Raw genomic sequence first — 19,411 nt, forward strand, 5'->3', positions numbered from 1 at the left:
CACACATACACACACAATGCATATGAATATGAATTTACAGCATGCTTTACTTCTTATCTAAAATCTATTCTGTCCAGGGAAAACCTTTGCACTAATTGTAATTGGGTTTGTACTGGGCCTTGAAGAAATGAGAAACATCTGTATGTTGTGGTTAAAATATGATCATATCTTCATAATATTGGAAGGAGAATGCTTGACTGAGTGAACAGGATGAAAAATTGCAATATGTTTCTAAAACTTTAAGAATTAGTGATAGTAACAGTGTCACCCAGCTATACTAGTGAAAAATCAAAAGGTAGAAAAATAAAAGTCTAAGATTACCTTAAGTGAAGTAATTAAATGTTTCTTTAACTTCTGGACAGCAAATAGGAAGAGATCATAACCTCTAGCATTTTGAGAAGCAGGATGTATGATGGGATTTATTAATAGATACAAAGTAAATAACACATTAAATTTCAAGGTAAATTTATTTTCTCCTACCTACCAATGGAAAAATTTCTTTTGAAATAACACTCATTAGAAATTGAAGGTTATACTGGCAAAACAGAATCAAATCCTTCAAAAATAGCCCCTAGTAAAAGTCATAGAAAGATCTGAAGCTAAGCCTATGACAAAAAAAAAAAGAGAAAAAAGAAAAAAAAAAAAAGAAACTTAATATGCAGGCAAACTTTTTAATATGTGAGCCAGACACAGAAATATTGGTACTCTTTGAAATGAGCAAGAATTTGATGAAACACTAAAGGGTTTCCTATATTTTATTTTATTGGACAGCAACAAGTAACTCAATGAAAGAATATCCTGTAATAGCCAAATGCTTCTCAGTGTCAGCTCAGTACTTTAACAAGCATATTTCCCTGCAATGCAGAAATGTTCCTGAATGACATGAGTTGTGTGTAAATTGCACCCTTGGTTCTTCACCTAAACCCCAGCTGGAATTCTTCTCTTGACTTAGTGAGGCTTTCAAGCAGGCTCCAAAATAATGAAGGGACAAATCCATTGAAGTCTTTATTTATGTCTAGATTGTTTTCTCTCATCAAAGATCCCCCTGAGGCTCTTCCTTCTGCATTCTCCTGCCGAGAGTTTGCACCTCCCTGTAAATCAAGCTACACGCCTGCTCTCTGGAATCTCATGGATGAAATCAGGATTTAGCTCTTTCTTGGTCCCATGGACTCCCTCACAGCTGCTCAGACTCCTCTTAACTCTTGGAGATGCTCAGTTAAAGCGACTTCTTGACCATTGCAAGTGTTGCCGTAACTAAACTGTCAGAATGTCTGTGGGAAATCAGTGAATTCAGCAATAACTTCTCTAGGCCCTAGTTGAACCAGCCAAAATGGGGAAGATGTTCAAAAGGATGTTCCTATCTCCTTTTGGACATATACAAAATTCAACTAGAGTGAAATTTTAGAACGACCTTGACTTGTCTCTAAACTTGGATGAAAAGTTATCTTCAGTTTCCAAGACAAGTCCCACTTTAGATGTTTCATTTACCTGGCTATAGAAGTCCACATATCAGTTGCACCCAGGCTGGATTGCTTTTTTAATGAAACGGTATTTATCCTGCTCCAGGCTATGATCCTCAGTTTCTCCACAGGTTCAAGGTCACTGTCTAGTGGATTCCACATTTAGGCGTTTGTCTTAAGGTCTCTTAAGGTCTTAACAAATTAATGTACAATCATGTAGATCATAAGGTGAATATATATCTAGGAATCATTTTGATAAATGCATCTTTTTTGAGACAAGACAAATTATGAAACATCAGAGATTTGGGACAGTGTTTTCACAGTTGTAGGGATCAAATTTATGGGGCAAATTAACAACAACAACAACAAAAAAAGATGAGGTCAATCCAAATTTTAAACCTTTTCTTTTTTCTTTTTTTTTGAAAATATTTCAGGACTTTTTTCCTTGAGAAAATACTTTCATTGTAAGCGATTCGTCCAATACTCAAACTCACTTTAATTCTTCCAAAAAGACTGGGTTTGCCTCCCTTTCTCCATATTGCTTCTGTATTTGATCAAGGAGAGGGAAATGTACAAAAGATGTTGTTATTAATCCTGCAGGGAAAGCTCTGTGATACCACAATAGTGTGTAAGACAAGTCTTGGGAATTTCTCAGAACTAGTGTTCGTTTGGTCCAGCCTGGATTCATTCTGAGTGAGCTGCTCTTCCACAAGTAAGTTTCCTGTGGGCAGTCTCATATTAATCTACTTCTAAAGCACTGTACATATTTACATTGGACCTGTGTGATATTACATATATGCAACACAGGTTTTAGAAATCATATCTGCCAAAATCTTGTGTGCTGTGATTTTAGCAATCTTCACATGAGCAACTCAGCGCATCCAAAAGACAAATGAGAACAAGGGAAAGGACTGTCAAATAGAGAAAGACCAGAATGTCAAGCTTCAAAAGGGGGGTTGGTCTTGTGCATAAGGCCCCGCATAAGCAATCAGGCAATCTGGATTCAATTCCCAGCCTTTCCACAAATCGTCTGTGAAAGTACGAGTAACGCATTTTTTCTGATGCTCTTCGTAACATATTTGAAAGCATATGTGATGTTCCCTGCTCTTCTCTAGCAGTGGAAATGCTGGAGTATTATCAGCCATGCTAACAAGTCAATTTGACAGGTCACTGTTGGATGAATATGTTGCTCCTGACGACAAGTGCACCAGCTCACTTATTATGATTTTGGAGCTCTTTGCGGGTGCACTCAGCAGAGCATTTGGTTACAATCATTTCCTTTGAGTTACTTAATCAATATCTCCTGTCTACTTAGCCTGCAGTGCCAGGGTAAGAGAATGAAAGATGTAGAAATAGATGACCTAAAGAGATGACAATTCATACTTATCAAGCTGTATATTTGGTTCTAAGGAGCTCCCAAAGCAGGGGAGGTTCAGCTTCACATCACACTAGCGCTGTACTGTGAGTTCGATATTTCAAGCAAACTCTTTCAGCCAGTGGCAGGTTCATAGTCAGGCAACAATGGGAGCAGAGGCTGCTTCACATTGCTGACATACCAGTGATGCCAATTTATGAATTCTTCTGTAAATCTCTGGAGATACAAACCATCTGTAAGGCATAAAAAGACAACAACATTTATGCATTTGGTTACACATAAGAGGAGTGAATACGTTTTGTTTAGACAATTCCCATGAATTCCAGTCACGGGAATCACTGACTCTATGTCTTGTTTATGAGCTTTAAATAATGTTAGCAAAACAGAATTTCAAAATAGTTATGCAGAAACAGAGATTACTAGGTGACTGCCTTACACTTTGTTTTTGTTCCTGTGCCTTCTAAAGGGACAAGTTGCACCCATTTGAATACACTAGTGGCTGAGGAGAAATAAAAGAGCTTATCTGCTAATTTAATTTTATCTTCTAAATCAAAAGCAGTTATTATGGGAGAATCAATTAAGTCATAATGATATGTTTTCGTTTCTTGAAACTCCTTTATTAAAAAAGGATATTATAAAATTGTTTATCAAAACAATGATATATGCAAGGGACTTAGGGTATTTTCCAGATCTTTTATCTTCGTTTGACCTTGGCAGTTATGTGTACAAAATATATCTCAGCATTAGTCTTGAGAAAATTAGGATTTATCATTTTTAGTAATACTTAGGAGAATTTCCCAATGTATGGGTACTATTTTTCAATGCTTTGCCAGTTTTCAGAAATATAACCTTTTTACCCCTCAAAGTCACTTACTACCACATCTAAACAAAAAATGACAGCCTGTCATCTGATTCATCTGATTGACAAGGTATCAGTATCACCACATGGTCTTTTCTTATACCCGGCAAAGCACAGTAAGACAAGGAAGGGAAAAATAAACATTTATGCTGAGGTTAAAATGGCTTGTAGTGAACAAGCTTCTAGAGCAGTGTTTGCTTACCCTGGGATGGGGCAAAAGTTCTGAATTGCTTCAGTGGTATCAGTGTACTTAAAAAAAAAAAAAACCAACACAAAAGCAAAAACAACAACAACAAGAAAACTTTTATAGGAAAGCTTCACTCAGTTCACAGCAAAATTTCTCTCTTCTCAGGGTAAGAAGTTCACTGCTTGGCTTGTGGGCATGCACCCCTCAGCTTTGCTGCACACAAGAAGACACCACTGCTACTCTGAAGGGAAAGAGGATCCGAATGAAGGGTGAATGAGGAACCTCAGGTTTTTGGCTCCACTATTATTTTCATCTACGTTCAATAATTTTGTGTCCTTATACCAACAGCTTGCAGTTATATAGGTGCTCAGTGAATTCTAACAGATTCTGCTGCCATTCAAACCTAGGCACTGGAAGAAAGGCATTTTTTTCAGAAACTTTGCCTTACACGTACATATAAGCACTGTGATTACTCCCTGAAAATTACAGGACCTTCCTGCACAAGAACGAGAAAAGTCCTATTATTTATCCTGCTCTCAGCTCAGGAAGATGGGATGAGCTCAGGGATCAGACAGAGCATAGGATCACATGCAAACCTTGAAGACTCTATACAGATTTCAGTTTTTGGTGGTGTGTAGGGTAAACGACCATTAATGACCTTTAATCCGTAGTATGTGGCTCACAGTTTGGTAGCTTTCTGATCCTTTTGGCCTAGAAGCACTTAGCTTTAAGTTACTCAGCAGGAAGACCTCGTGATTTAACCAAGTACAGCTGAAAACAGTGATGTGAAGATAGGCTGTGAAGGTGAGGGTTTCCACTGGGGTGTGGGTGTCACACCATGAGAAAAGCAACAGAACTGAGCCTTTGCTGTCAGGAATGACCTGAAAATCCAAGGCCTTTAAAGTGAATTTGAGATCAGCTTTCCGTGGCTTTACTGAGGAAGGCTACAAAAAGGCCAAAATGCTCCAGGCCACTGAAGAGTGCAGATGTTAATGAAAACAAAAATCAGAAGTTGAAGCATAACCAATTTAATGCCTGTCCTAACTTGTACATGAGATATCCACTTGCACGGCGTTCAGAGGGAGCTGTGACCTCATTTCCCCTGGCACGCCGGTCGGATGTGTTATTTTCTCGTGCCATCACAAAGTAACCGGAAGCTGTTGTTTCCAAGTGATAACTTGCACAGATGCAAGTTATTTCCCAGTAATGCAGGCACTAACATGTGTTGCCACTGGAGTTTGAAATGTCCATTAATTTAACAGTAAATCCCTTATCCCTGTAAAATGAAAACACCATATTCTACATGGACAGAGAAGAACATATAACTCTGCTTTTCAGATGTTAGAGCCTCCAGTGGACAATTGTTCACCAATTTCAATTTACACAGCTGGCTGTCTCGTCCTGAAAAGATGCCTTAGGACTGAGAAAGCATGGAAAGTAAATTACCATCTCATTCCAAACAACATCATTTCCCTCTCCCTCAGGCTAAAATTGAGGTGTGTTAATACAACAATGTTAGGAAGTCAGCCCTGCTTCTGTTGGCACAACATTTGACCTGTGTAAAGAGGCCAAAATTTTCTGAATCCGTAGAAATAAAGTTCTGTAGATACCAGATACTTGTTTGTCTTACCCAAGGATGATTATGAGGAAGAGACTGAAGTATGCAAAGCCACAAAAGGTTTCATTGCCACTGGAGTAAAAATCAAAACAAACCCATCTTGCGAGGTTAAAACAAGAAAAAAAAAAAAGTGTTTGCTGCTTTATGCTAAAAAAATATTGAGCACGTTGAGGATTCTGTTCTCAAGTATTGGCTATTTTTATTTGTCCATGTAACACAGCAGTAGGAAATACTTATTGCAAGACAGTCCAAATTTCTTTCCAACATTATCAACAATTGAAAGGGAATAATCTGACTCAGCAACTTCATTATCGTTAAGGACACTTGAGCATGCTGATTTTATAAATTTGATAATGCTTGGTTTATGAGTTTGATTACTGAGTTAAATTACAGCTCACAATAATTAACCCAATTAATGCACACTCTACTACTGTGCTGAAAATAATAACAAAACACACAGCCAAATGCTAATCATGAGCTGCATATGACATGGGGAAATGGGAACTGTGGAAGAAACCCCCCAGTCCAAAGCTATTCTCTTTCATCCTTACTTCATTTATTTCTGTTAGATTGTTTTAGCATTTGCGAATTGTTTTCCAGAGCTATGGCACAATAACAAGGAGTCTGGAATTGATATAGTCTCAAGAAATACTCTAAAGTAATATGATTTTCTCTTAAAGTTTGACGTTTAGCAAAACTTTAGAATCCATTTAGAATTAAGTTTTTCTAAATGACCAGAATTGTTTTCCTTTTTTTCTGGAAAGGGGTGTGAGCCAACTAAACAATACCGAAGACGACGTTGTTCCCAGGCATGTTAGAAGTTAGCTCCCATACACTATGAAAGTTAAATGCTACTGGGAAACTAACTGCCCTCTGCCTTTGAAAATCTCCTCCTAAATTCCTGTCTTGAGGCATAACATCAGCTGTATTACTGTAGCCTAATAGGTCACAATTTTCAAGCAGACTACCAGAATTTTAAGGACCTTTTATTTTATTTATTTATTCTTATTTTTTGTAGGAGCGTAAACAGAGGTGAGGTGATGTCTTTATGAATAAGTGCAGTTCAATGACTCCTCAGGTGTGGGAATTAACATTCATCCAGTTCCAAATGTACTTTTATTGTCTGGCTAAATGTTATTTTGGGGCAATATCAGGGTTCAGCCTGGGCTGCAGGGGTTGGGACTGTGGGGCAGTTCTGGGGTGCACAGAGATGCAGCCCAAAGCAAGTATGAGGGCTGAGTTGAGCTGCAAGACACCTCCAGAGTTCAGGTGCTTCCAGAATTGGCAGGCAGTGGATAAGTGGGCTTCTTAATCACAATTTCGGACTTTGCTGTCTCTGTTGTACCTAGGTCCTGCTGTGAACACGTAAGCTGTGCTGCTGATGCTCATAATTCCTGCGGAATACGTGGGCGGATGCCTCTCTCATTCAGCTATGATCGTCCTCTTCCTTTCCCAGACTCCCATGAAAGCGTGAAAAGTGCAGTTATTCATGCACAATAAGGCGTGATCGTTATCGTGATTTGTTTCTGCAAATGTTGTTAAAACAAGGCAATATCTGAAGCTCCACAAAAGCTGCGCCTTTCTCATGCAAAGCGGAACATTCCTGGCGAGTCGAATGCTGTGTCAGAACTGGGTAAACCAGAATATTCCTAACATTTTAATGCATGTGCACACTCCTCCACTATAAGATGTATGTGCATTAGCCAAGGAGAATGCTATCAACAAAACTTGATAGCTAATGTGGTTTACCATCATCCTTTTTGCAAATGAGGTATTCATTTAAAGACTGTTATTAACTATAGAAAGGTTGAATTTATAGTGCTTTTTGCTTATATTTAAATCACCTCCTGCCTACAGAATTTATCTCTAGCCATCTGCAAAACCTTGTTCGTGTTTGCATTGCTATGTAAATAACATTATAACAAGCATAACCCTCCAAACAAAGTCTGAGGCTTAAACCAAAGAATCAGTTTTCAGGAGATGTAGTGCAGCTTAAATTTTAAGACTACACTCTTGAGTTATCTGACTGTTTCTAGAACCTCTCTCTCTCAGCCTCCAGACAATTTATAAGCAGAATTTACAGAACATTTACAGGAAAACAAATTGATGAACAAAGAAGGACATAGCCCATCTTTGGTACAAAGTTCAAAAGGAGATTATACAAATCCAGAATATGACCACTCTAGAGACCATATTACAAATCTTTCCACTTTGATGATCTTTTGTTATCCAAAACCAGATTTTAACAGCCCTTTAACAAGCTCATTTTCCAGGAGAAATTCAGAACTCTCTTTCTTTTTCAGCTACCCAAAGAAATCCTTGGGGATCTTTGGCCTTTAGGGCATAGGACTTTTTTTTTTTTTTTTTTTTTTGGTACCATTAGAGGTTTTCACACAGGACACAAGTATTCTTTTCATTTTTAAGTGAAAGCAAGAGGAAGGGGCGACGTTCTTCCAACCATGTAAGACTATAGTAGTCCACATGGAACTTAAAACTTTGACATATGTTGACGTAAGCCATACTGGAATATTGTGACTGTCTTTACATGCTGATGCCTGACATACCATTAGCTGTTAGCCTTCCAGCTCAAAAATGCTCAAGTACAGGTTTCTCTGGTTCTCTTAGTTCTGCAATATCCTAGCCCAGAATATTGTTGCTAACATTAGTGTTTGGTGGAAGCAATAAACATAGAAATGGTTTCAAATCATGCCTCAGAGTGGGAAAGTAGTTTGGTCTCAGAGTCTCTGAGCTCAGGGCAGTGCTAAGTGCCTTTGTGCTTGTCTTCTAGGGAGTCACTTCTCAGTTTCTTAGCTCAGCTGCAAATCACAGGCTGGCACAGGGATATAGTGAGGCAGTGTGTCAGGATGAGGTGCTCTGGTGTGGTGAAGAAAAGCTTGAGGAGTAAACCTGAGACAGGGGCAGCTGCATGTAAAGGAAGGACCCCTTACATTAGAAGGGATGAAAAAGTCTTGGAAAGTACTATGAAAAGTAAATGGTGGAAATCAGGACAAACAGAGCTATGATTCATCCAGGAAAAGGTTTTTCTTACTATATATATGTCCAGATCTTGTTTGAAGTGTGGTAGCTTGGTTTGCCTTAGGTTTGCCATTGCATGGTTTGTAATATTTCAGTTGAAATGATGACAGTGCCCAGCTGCCCAAAATGGCTATGAGTACCCGCAGCTATACACGAGTTGTTACTAGTTTTGGTATTATATGCTGAAAAGCAACAACTGCTCTTTTGTAAGGAAACGGTACTGTACTGAAATGGAGAACCTTGCCAAAAACTGTGTAGTGTTACTCTTTCCACCCATAGGATTTAGCCCTATATTACTTTACTGAGAAATATGTGGGTGGGCATGTGCAGATTGGAGCATAAATCTGAAGTTTATCTCCAGCTCCACCTGAATGCTGTTCCCCTTTGTGCAGGCAGCCAAGCACAAGGTTCAGAATTAAATTAATGGCTAAGCACTCAGAAATCTGCACTGTTCATGTGTTTACGTGCTGAGTCTGCCAATGTCTAGAAAGGTGGCTACCAACTATACAATTTTAATGATTGTTGGAAATGTGGATATCTGATGATCTAAGCTTCATCTGCTGTAAATTAAAGCTCAGATTTCTTTAAATCAATTGAATTTTCCATTCATGCTGAAAATGAGATATGATATCAAAAACATAAAAAGCTCAAAAGGTATTAAGTGACCTTTATCACTCTGTCAGATATGATCACCAAATTGATTAATTTCCTTCACCTGATATATGTAGTAACTTCTAAAACAAAATTATATTTACTGGGATATGTCTACAGTTCCTTTTCTTGAATACATTAACAACTAATCATCTAAGAGAGGCTTGGAAAGTTCTCATTATATAGGTGTCTGTTGGGTCTGATGTGTCACACAATGATTATGGAATGAGATTTTTTCAAGTGTCCTGAGTACACAGGGATTGCCCATAACTGTTACCATTGTCCACAAACTTTTTTTCCTTAGCCCCACAGAATCCAGGATTTTCTTTCCTACTCAATGGTAAATGTGCTGTGCAGGCTAAGGCAATTACAGGAGATTTTCTTATTTTTTTCCTCATCTAATTGAATATATTTAACCAGGTATTTATCCATGTTAAACTTTGATACATATGTAGTAAACCTCCTACAGTATATTTTTATTTAAATTTCTCTGACCTCTAACTTTAGAGCTCAGGATCAGTCATGTTTAGCATCAGACCAGCCAGAATTCTGCTGAGTTGCCAGAGCTCTGCTGAACCGTCAGAGAAACCTGCTGGTTCTTCTCAGCAGGATATCTCCAGGAGTGTATGCTGGACTGGACGTGTGGATGAAGGCTGGAATCACAAGGGCACAGTCCAGCAGTTGTCATTACAATTAGTTGGTGGACTCCACGGTGTCCTACCAAAGAAACTGAGTACTGGCTTCTGAAGAGTGACTTGTGGAGTAAAACAGCTGTGCTGAAATATGGAAAGGTAATTATTCTTAATTGTATTCACCAGATGTCAGTCATACCAACTCAATTGCATGCATCAGTTAAGGTGGGAGTACCTGCCAGAGAATTGCCTGCTTAGTCTCTTTTTTCAAAAGTCAGGACGACTGAGTCCACGTCAGACATGCATGAACACATCTGTGCAAGATTCCCCCCGGATGGGCAAACATCAATATTCCTACGTCTGTGGCCAGAGGCATGGATGGGGCTGAGGGACCTGCCAACAGCTACCAGGGAAGGTCTCAGGCAGCTTCCTGGGAGAGGCTCTGCACCTTCAGAGTCCAGGCACGGACCAGCTTATCCACCACAGTCTGGTTCTGGGAGAGCTCACAAATGAAGTGCCTGTTTTTCTAGCTCCAGGCATGATATCTGCCTATAGCCATACCCTCTCCCATGCAAACAGACACACCACACTGCTGAGAGCGAATGCCAGCGAGCCTTGAAAGGAGGCGGTAACTTTGAGAAGATTGATTGTTTTCTTCCCCAAAGAACTGCTGTTTCCCTATAATTTAGCTTTCAAGACTCTTATTTCTACCTGGACCGAGTTTCAAGAAAAGCTTAGGTGATGCATAAAATCAAGCCCTAGCTGCCTGATTTATATTTTGAAAATAAAACAGCTAGAGCAAGGATGTTTTTTTTTTTAGACTGAAGGACTGATTTTTATTCTTATCATTAGTTCTATAATATATTAGACTTCTGTAATCAGTAGTACATATTTAGAGCTATTGGGAGATAATTCATGTTGTTCTGCAATGTCTGGCCAGGTAAAGGGCAAAGGTTTAATGCAGTCTCATTACACTTGATTTAATAAGGTCAGTCACAACTCCATACAAATTCAGATTAGTATAACTTAATTAAGCGCTTAGAAAATGATCAGCCTAGCATTTTACTGTGTTGCAGGCCAACTTGTCCTTTCCTTTCAGAGAACAGGGTAATAAAACTACTCGCATTACTTTCCCAGGTGAAGTGGTACACAATTTTGCCATTGATGTCACATGGGGGAAAAAGACATCAGTTACAAACATTAACCCAGCATCCCATCGCATTGTACTGGCCCTTCAAGCTCACAGTCTCCTTCTGCATATGAAAGAGAGGCAGTAGGGTTGTAATCACATGCTCAGAAGTGTATTTCAGGCATTGCGGCACAGCCTCTAATTATATTGTCACACGCAATTCTTTCTCACAAACCTCTGGCCTCATTTGGGGCAGAGAATGCCCCGCACTCACCTATTAGGTAGTTATTAAGTACTATATTTTCTTCACTCGATGTGGGTCCCATACCTAATTTACTGTATTCCATTCAAATTTTCCTCTGAAAAGTGACTGATAGCTGTCCTCGGATGTGAGTTTGTGGCTTCAGTGCTCTGCTGAGTTAGTTGCTTCACAAACATCAGTGAATTTATTTGCAGAGCGTGTCTGTGAGAGGAGAGGGTGCTTCAAAATAGGAACTTAAATGCTGAGAATATGACAGCAAAACGTCCACTAATTTAGCTGACAAGTTTGAAAGGTTTGAATTTTAAGAAGACATCGAAATTATGCATGTGGTGCCTAAAGCCCAGCTCCTCTTTGTGCCAGCTCCAACCAGGAGTGCGCTGAGCTTTGCAGGTTGGGCTCGGTCCCTCATTTGGCACCCAGAAAAGGGGAGCCACACACAGGGAGCACCTTTGACAACAGCTGCCTGATATCTAGCAGGGATGCAGTGGAGACAAGGACAGCATGCCATTTTCCAGGGTATCTCACCTGCTTTAAGTCTAAGATCACTGTTCTTCTCCTTGCCTCCTTCCTTGTCCTACAGCCTGTCAGATTCTTCCCTCCTCCAGCAAACAATACAAGTTTGTCCTCTGAGTAAGTCTCTGGACACTGAATGTGTCTCACACAGGGGTCGTGAGGAGAAAAATAACGTTTTGCCACTTAGTTAAAGACTGTATTGTTCTGTCTATGCTTGAGAAACAAATTACACCTCCCAGGCAACTTTAATCCTGATATTGCTCAACTTTAAAAAGCTTGCATTTACTTTGTATTCCAGCACAGCTTCTTGGCATGCATTTCCCTATTTTCTATCAAGATTAAAAGAGACAAAATCCCCAAATTATTGAATCCATGTCTCCTCCTCAGCCACCTTAGCTTTAATGTCTATGCTTCCGTCCTTGTACAACTTGTCCAAATTTTCTGTCCTTGCTTCTGCTCTAGCCACCTCTTTCCCCTTTTCTCTGTGGCTCTGAAGGTTTTTTTCTTGAATTTGAATGTGTCTGGGCTGAACAATCAATGGCTGAGCGTGCAGGAGAATTGCTTCTGTGGGCTGGTCTCCAGCACTGGGTCCCAACACATTTTTTGGCTCCTTGGAGCTCTGCTCAGCAGTGAGCTGGAAGACACCTTGTCTTGTTCTTGTGGGATGAAACCCACAGCTGCTAAAAACCTGCATCTGCAGTAAGTGACCTTGGTTTCTGAGGGCTTGAAAATTGTCCCAAATGGATGTGTTTTTCTTAAGGGCAGTAACAGTAAAGGAAAAGGAAAAGGAAAATGAAAAGAAAAGGAAAAGAAAGGGAAAACTGAAAAAAAAAAAGTCTTTCTCATATTATGAACTGCTAAGCCATCTAAACAAGAGGTCAACAGCCCAAGATGCAGTGTCAGTATATATTCATATATATAGTTTTACAGGGATAAATACAGACAAGACATTATCAGCACATTATGAATGAAATGTAATAAAGTCAAATGAACCCATCCATCTATCCTTACAGATTTTGAAATTTTATACACTAATTTCCATGTTCCTCTTTGACACTGAATTTTTAGGAGAAGAGTTAATTCAGAGAAATGGCTCTTAATATAAATTTTAATCATAGCTTTCTCAGTAAGTATGTAATTTTTAAAAGAAATAAAATGCGATGAGATCAACATTTTTGATTAAACAAGGAAAATGCTTATAGGCTTCATCCTGATAGAGCCTTGATTCCTTAAGCAACACATTATGAGATGTTAATTAAATGACAGTAACGTGTAACACAGCTCCCATTTTTAATTTATTCAGGCTTCATATTTTTCCGCACTGAAGGGATATTCTCACCTTAAGAGCAGAGCAGCCATGTGAGTGGCAGAGCTGATGAAACCCGGTTTCCTCTAAGCTTTGTGGCTGGGGTCTGAGCTCAGCCTTGCAGATCACTGAGGGTCCGTGGGGAATGCCCACCTGCTGTAGCTTCCCCCATTTGGGGCACTACGGGCAGATTTGGGATTTGCTTAGAAAGTGCTAAGGATGCTTTGTCTCTGCTGCTTGGGCAGTTGTGCTTGTTTAGGGTTTCTGGATGCCCAGAACAATGCCAGAGCTCACTGAATGGGTGCAGATACATACAGCATGTACAGAAGGTCTGACCTGGTCCAGTCACAGGGGTACACTGGCTATTCGGGTTATTTAACACACTGCCATTGTGGCACAGTAGAACACCTCTATTTTACTGGATGGAAATGTAGCACAAACCAACAATCCCCATCCAGTCCCTGGTGGTGCTCATCCTATGTTTTTGTCTGGGTTTTCCTGCACAGCACGTTCCTCTGCCACCTGACCTTCAGCCCAGTCTGCATCCCTCCCTGTGTGGTTTCACCTTTGCTCTCTCCGCTCTCCCCGAGTCTTCAAAACTTGCTTTCTGCTCATTTTGAGGTATTCAGACTGCTAAACACCTGAACCCTAGTCGTTTTAGTACTGATGATACAGCAAGCAAGCCTCGGAAGTCCAGTCTCCATCTAGAGGCAGCAGGGTTCAGTGTCCTTTGCTAAGGGGGTGAGTCCTCCATTTAACTCAGGTCAGTGAGACCTTAAAGCAGATACAATGCCTGCTGCTGAATATTGTGGAAAGTCATCACAAACAGCCATGCCAATGTACAGTGCCACTCATCGTTTCTGTTGCAGCAGGGACCCAAGCAGGAATAGGTCTCTGAGCACATCTCAGAGAGATTGTGGAGCTCCACCTGGTTGGGTGGTTCTTTGGGGAAGAAAAAAATAAGCTTTTGTGTGGCTGCAAAACCAAACATCCTTGCTGTCCCCCACAGGGCAAACACCAAGGAAGGCAATTGTCATGCCTGAAATGACTTCTAGAGTGATTTTAGAAACTGAATTTATTTTGTAGATTTGAGGTTAATATTTAAGGGAACATTACATCAATCAGTTTCATGAACTACAGACCTACTTATGTTTCATGTTGAAGTTATCCTTTTAGAAGTGGGGCCCACCACAGGGAACAGCGTTGAGGCAAGTGTTTTTAAAAGGAGCTGAACACAACACGAAAATGAGAGCACACTGCTTAAACAGATCAAGTGATATGTTCAGTGCAGTGAAATACAGTTTCAGTGCTATGTTGAACAGAAATCAAAACAGAAACTGAAATCAAATCCTTGGTTTTTCTATGGCCATTTAAAAGAAATGTTCTTTTCTTGGAAGCAGTGCCACGTATTAGGTTGGTTGTTAATCTAAATTTAAATGTCCTTAATTATGCTAATTTTCTTTCCTGGCAGATAATTAAAAAGAAGATTTTTAATGAGTTAGATGTCTTAAGATCCTAGAGAGAAGGAAATAAAGAAAGAGAGAGAAGAGAGAGAGGCTGGTGGAAAAGCTAAATAAAACAAAACTCAGACCTAAGATGCATTCAATCCCACATTCCCCCTGTCGTTTAGTAAGCAGCTTAATTTCCCTGTGTTGTAATTTGACATTTCCTGACTATGTGTATCCATTGCCATTTACTTTTTCCTTTTGACTATGAGCTATTTGGGCCAGAGACCATTTTTTGCTCTGTGCTTAGAACAAGGGAGTCCTGGGATAGAGCCTGCACATCAGTACCCTAAAGGAGAAATAATGTCAGAGGAGGCTTGTTCCTTCAGAAGAAATCCTGACCCACTTTGGGAGTGATCACTCTACAGTACTTTTATCCTTCCTCACCACTTTTTTGTAAAAGACTTGGTCTCTGACCTATTTTCACAATGATTTCTGTGCTAGTGAGGCTTTTGTCCTTTAAATTGTTGGATACTTGTTTATGTAAATACAGCACAAGTTTTACTAACCAAACAAGATTCAATATTTTTGTTGGCAGGAGACAGCTTTGTGTTAGAAACGAAGGTGCATGTAATAGAAACATGAACTTCATTTTAAGTCCGGTATACCTTTCTGCATTTTTCTTGCAGCTGGGAATGAGCTGGAGACACTGAAGCCAAGGAAAAATGTATTTAGAGCCTGGGGAATAGCAAACGGACATGAGAAAACAGCCTCCCATAGAGTCTCTAAGCCACAAAGAGTTTGAGCAGAATATTGAATCACAGGCACTAATGGAGGAGAAAATTTAGGGCAGAATTTTGGGCCATAGTTTTGCTTCACCCAGTTCTGGAAAGAACGTCCAGAAATCTCCAGTAAAACCATCGAAACCACTGGAACGAGCCACCCCGAGAGACGGACACGTGCTGTCTCAGCCCGGTTCTCCGCCGCGGATAATCCTCCTGGCAAAAGCTGCCACCTCAACAGGTGCTGGTGGCCCCCACTGTCTGCTTCATTAAGGGGCCAAGGACTGTGTGATTATGGAAGCTAAACCCTCGCTGATCCCAAGGTGAAGTTCAACTGGAAGGGCAGCCAGCGGAAGAGGCATCCCTATTGTGCTGGCTCCCCGGGCTCCCTCCTGCAGCACGGCTAGCCCAGCACGGCGCACAGCACTAATCCCTAATTCAGCAAAACGCCGCAGCCCCTGCTTCACTCCCCAGCTTGGCTACGCGAGGGCAGGCTTGGCACAGAGGGAGAGTGAAAGGAGAGGTAAATCTGCAAGAGATATTGATTTATTTATTTTTTTTCTCAGAAGTAATAGTTGGGTGCTGAATTTCCCGCATGTAAATAAATTCTTTGCTTATACAGCCAATTGCTAATAAGCTCATTGTGTATACATGCATATGTACATATATACGTGCACACACACATATATGTATTGCCTCCCTCCAAATAAATTACATGTAAGTTGCTCAAAGATATGCTTAGATGTGAGTTTTCTGCAGGTTAGGCTAGCCATAAATTAAAAGGACCACTAAATAAATAAAAAATTGGCTTTGTTCCGTTGTATCTCCAGCAGGGATATGACTGTTCATTATGAATAGGGGCTGACGGCTTCACTGCTCAGTAGTTTATAAATACTAATGAGTGACATATTGAGAAAAATTGTACCTACAAAAGCAAAGTCTTCTGCCATGCAAATCAGGCCCCAATTCCCCACAGATAAGGATCTTTTTGATGGAACACATGCAAAATCTACAGCTCTTAATTCTTTCATTAGTATTCCAGGCAGACGATTGCCAAATAACAGGGAAAACTGTCTGAATTGCTGTGTCTGAAACCTAATATTGATTTGTTTAATAGTGTCAGGAAGTCAAAATTCACAAATCTCCTGTCGATTGTTTATGAGGCAGTTAGCACAGAATTGGATGCCCCTGCTTAATTAATAACTCATTACTGAAATTTGATTATATGCTTGAATGGTTTAAATGGGCTCTAATTCAGTATCTGCAAAGCAGTGTTGCAACAAAGTAAAATGGATCTAAAAGCTTGTTTTTTAACACTATTGCTGTCTGTATTTCATGATCTCTATTGGTGGAGAATATGTTGACTTAGTTGCTAGGGCAGACCTCTTAGTACATTAATAATTGACACAGAAATGTGTTGTTCTAATGATGTTATGAACTGAATCCCAGCTAAATCAGAAGAATACTTTAGGAGAAATTACAGTGATTTGAAAAAAAGGGACTTTTTCTTTTTCTTTTTCTTTTTTTTTTCTTTACCATGCATTTAGTTTATCAACAGAAGAAATTATGAGAACAAAGATATTTCTAGTACAGGCCTTTTTTTCAGAAGCATTTTAGGCACTTGTTTTGGTATGTCCATGGGGGCTGAGCTCCTCAGTGACTATGATGCTTTTGAAACTCTTATCCACCATATTTTATGCTGTTCCTGACACTTTTTCCTCTCTGGTACTATCTGGGTACTGGGTAATCAGGATGTTTGGTTTTGGCAACACTTGGGAATCCCCAGGTCTCATTAACTATTAAAAGGATGATAATTTTACTGCAAGAATGAAAGTCATTTTGTTGTTCATTTGCTGTTAACTTGTATGTTAAAAAGAAAATCAGCACACAGGTACACTATTTGCTGTAAGAAACCCTCAAACAAGTCCTTAAATACATTACTGAATGAAGAACTTTGGGATTTGATCAAGAAGCAGAAGTTGTAATCTCCTGGATAGACAATGCTTTGTTTGTGGAGTCTTTCTCCTTGTTCCTGGTGTTACCTTCAGTGTATGTCATGGTCACTGGCAGACCTTTGGTGCTCAGGGTCTCGTACATTCTTCACAGATGACACACCATGGGATTACTCGGTCTGCAGGGGATTTCCTTGCTTGCGAGGTGAATTCCACTGGATTTCATTGAGTTTCTGCTGAAGACAGCACTCGCTCCCTGGAGGATGAGCACATGCTGTAGAGCTTCAGGGTGACTAATGTATGTCGTGAATAACGATTAGAAAATAGTTGAACATGGAGAGTTCACAGGCAACCCGTTGTCTGACTGTTATGTGACCATACTCTTTTACCAAATCCAAGGAACTTGTTTAGCCAAACAAAACCAGTAAAAAAATAATAATTAATGAGATTCCAGCAGATATGTTCAACCAGTTCCAAGAGCAGAAATCAGTGAAATGTTCTGGGAGAAGCTGTTCTCATGAGAATTGCAGGTGTGGTTTGCCTTAATGGAAAGGTTTGCATAATTGGGGTGGTTTTAGAGCAACCTAGAAGTGGAACACTGAGCTGGTCAAAATAGGCCCTGGAGTCAACTACTTGACCCACAGTAGTAATAAAGGGCATCATTTCTCTGAAGTCTGTGAAGCTGAGGATTTCAGCTGAGACTCTCAAAGGAACTTAATCCTTCAGTCAATAAAATATATTCCTCTAAATACCCCCAAGGAACTGGACCTTGGGCCAGTGGATCCATACACTGTGTTAACACCTGTGCAGGATATGCATTTTGGGATACTTCTACAAAGAAAAACCTACAATAGACTTGCAAAGTGTTGCAGCTGGACTGAGTATCTCTCAGAACAATAAGCAGGCCTGCTTGTTGGGCAAATATGAATGCCTTATATATATTATATATATGTAGACATGAAAATACAAACTAAGTGGCAATTCTAATTAAAATAGACCTAACTGAAGCATGTAAGTTAAAAGATAATTGAATGTGTTAAGTGAATGTTAATACTTGTCCAGTTTGAGGGCAAAAAATGACAGCCAATGACTGCAGGCTTGCTTAGAAACACATAATCTTGTGCAAAAAAATACCCAGTGAAGTGCCTGCCCGGGTATGGTGTGGGCAGTGCTGGGTCTGTGTTCAGTGACTGACCTCCTAAGTATAAACTGCATTTACACTTTGTGACAAACCCTCACGTGTCCATCTCTGAAAATGCAAATTGCATTGTGTCCTATGTTATGGAATTGTAAAATATTTATTAAGCTATTCTTCTGTCACAGACTTCCCTGTGTGTCTTGAGTGGGCTGGGAAAAGGACTTCTGATTTTGATGTTTGGAAAATGTATCAATCCATGCAGATTTAGCAAACACCCTTCAGAAAAGCAGGCAATAATTCTGATTTTTTCCATGTAGTCCTTTAAGCTTTGGGAATGGGGAATGCTGCAGAGTTAAACACTGGCACTCCTTCCTAGAGCACTGTACTCAGATCCTGACCAGCTTTCTTGCAGCAAGGTGCTATTTTAGGTTATCTGAGTCCTTTGAAATCTCTTGTGTATTTTATAGACTCCTTCAGCATTGAGGAAACAGATTTTTTTTTTCCAGTTTTGTTTAAATCATCATTACGCTGGCCATATTTTAGATCTTTAAAAAAGCCTCACACTTTTCCACCTCTCTGAGGCAGGTTTTAGTGACATCCCACTTAGACATTTCTCATATAAGTTTTTGATAACTAGAACATCATTATAATTGTTTAGTATGTAGATTGCTTAAGCCCTTTAAGATGAAGATTAATTTATATTTCCACTCTTGTATAACATAGCATATTATCAGTGCTAAACTGTGAAATAGTTATTAATGATAACTAACAATAAGTAATGCCATTAGGAGTTCATTTCTCAAGCAAAAAAGAATTGCTTTACATTTTCATGCATGCAGACAATAACAATTTTGTAGTTCACAGGTTTGCTAACTTTTCCCAGTGATGGCTAACTTTTACAATTAATTTGAGTTAAATAATTAAGCTTAGGCAACTAAGAACATTTTTGAACCTTCATTAAAGACAAAAAACACCTTTTAAGCAATGTTTTAACTTGTGCTAAACAGCCGTCTTAGGAAGAATGCTGGTTTCTTTCTGCTGTGGGCCGATTTGTCAAAGTGCTATT

The 19,411-nt window shown here is 39.6% G+C and overlaps 1 long non-coding RNA gene across 5 annotated transcripts in view; it reads left to right on the forward strand.

The window, feature by feature from the left end:
• Positions 1 to 19,179, forward strand: part of LOC310902670 — a 31,451-nt gene extending 12,272 nt beyond the window's left edge. Inside the window, exons 2-5 of one of the 5 annotated variants that reach the window (XR_014586886.1) lie at positions 4,047 to 4,168; positions 6,849 to 7,132; positions 9,694 to 9,977; positions 15,163 to 19,179. This is a non-coding gene — a long non-coding RNA (uncharacterized lncRNA). Of the gene's footprint in view, positions 1 to 4,046; positions 4,169 to 6,848; positions 7,133 to 9,693; positions 9,978 to 10,076; positions 14,150 to 15,162 lie in introns of those variants that run through there. The other 4 variants (XR_014586887.1, XR_014586888.1, XR_014586889.1 and 1 more) reach the window with 4 other exon arrangements.
• Positions 19,180 to 19,411: the final 232 nt, after the last annotated feature.

Source organism: Anser anser (genome assembly GCF_964211835.1).
Source record: "Anser anser genome assembly, chromosome: 7".
NCBI classification, from domain to species: Eukaryota; Metazoa; Chordata; class Aves; order Anseriformes; family Anatidae; genus Anser; species Anser anser.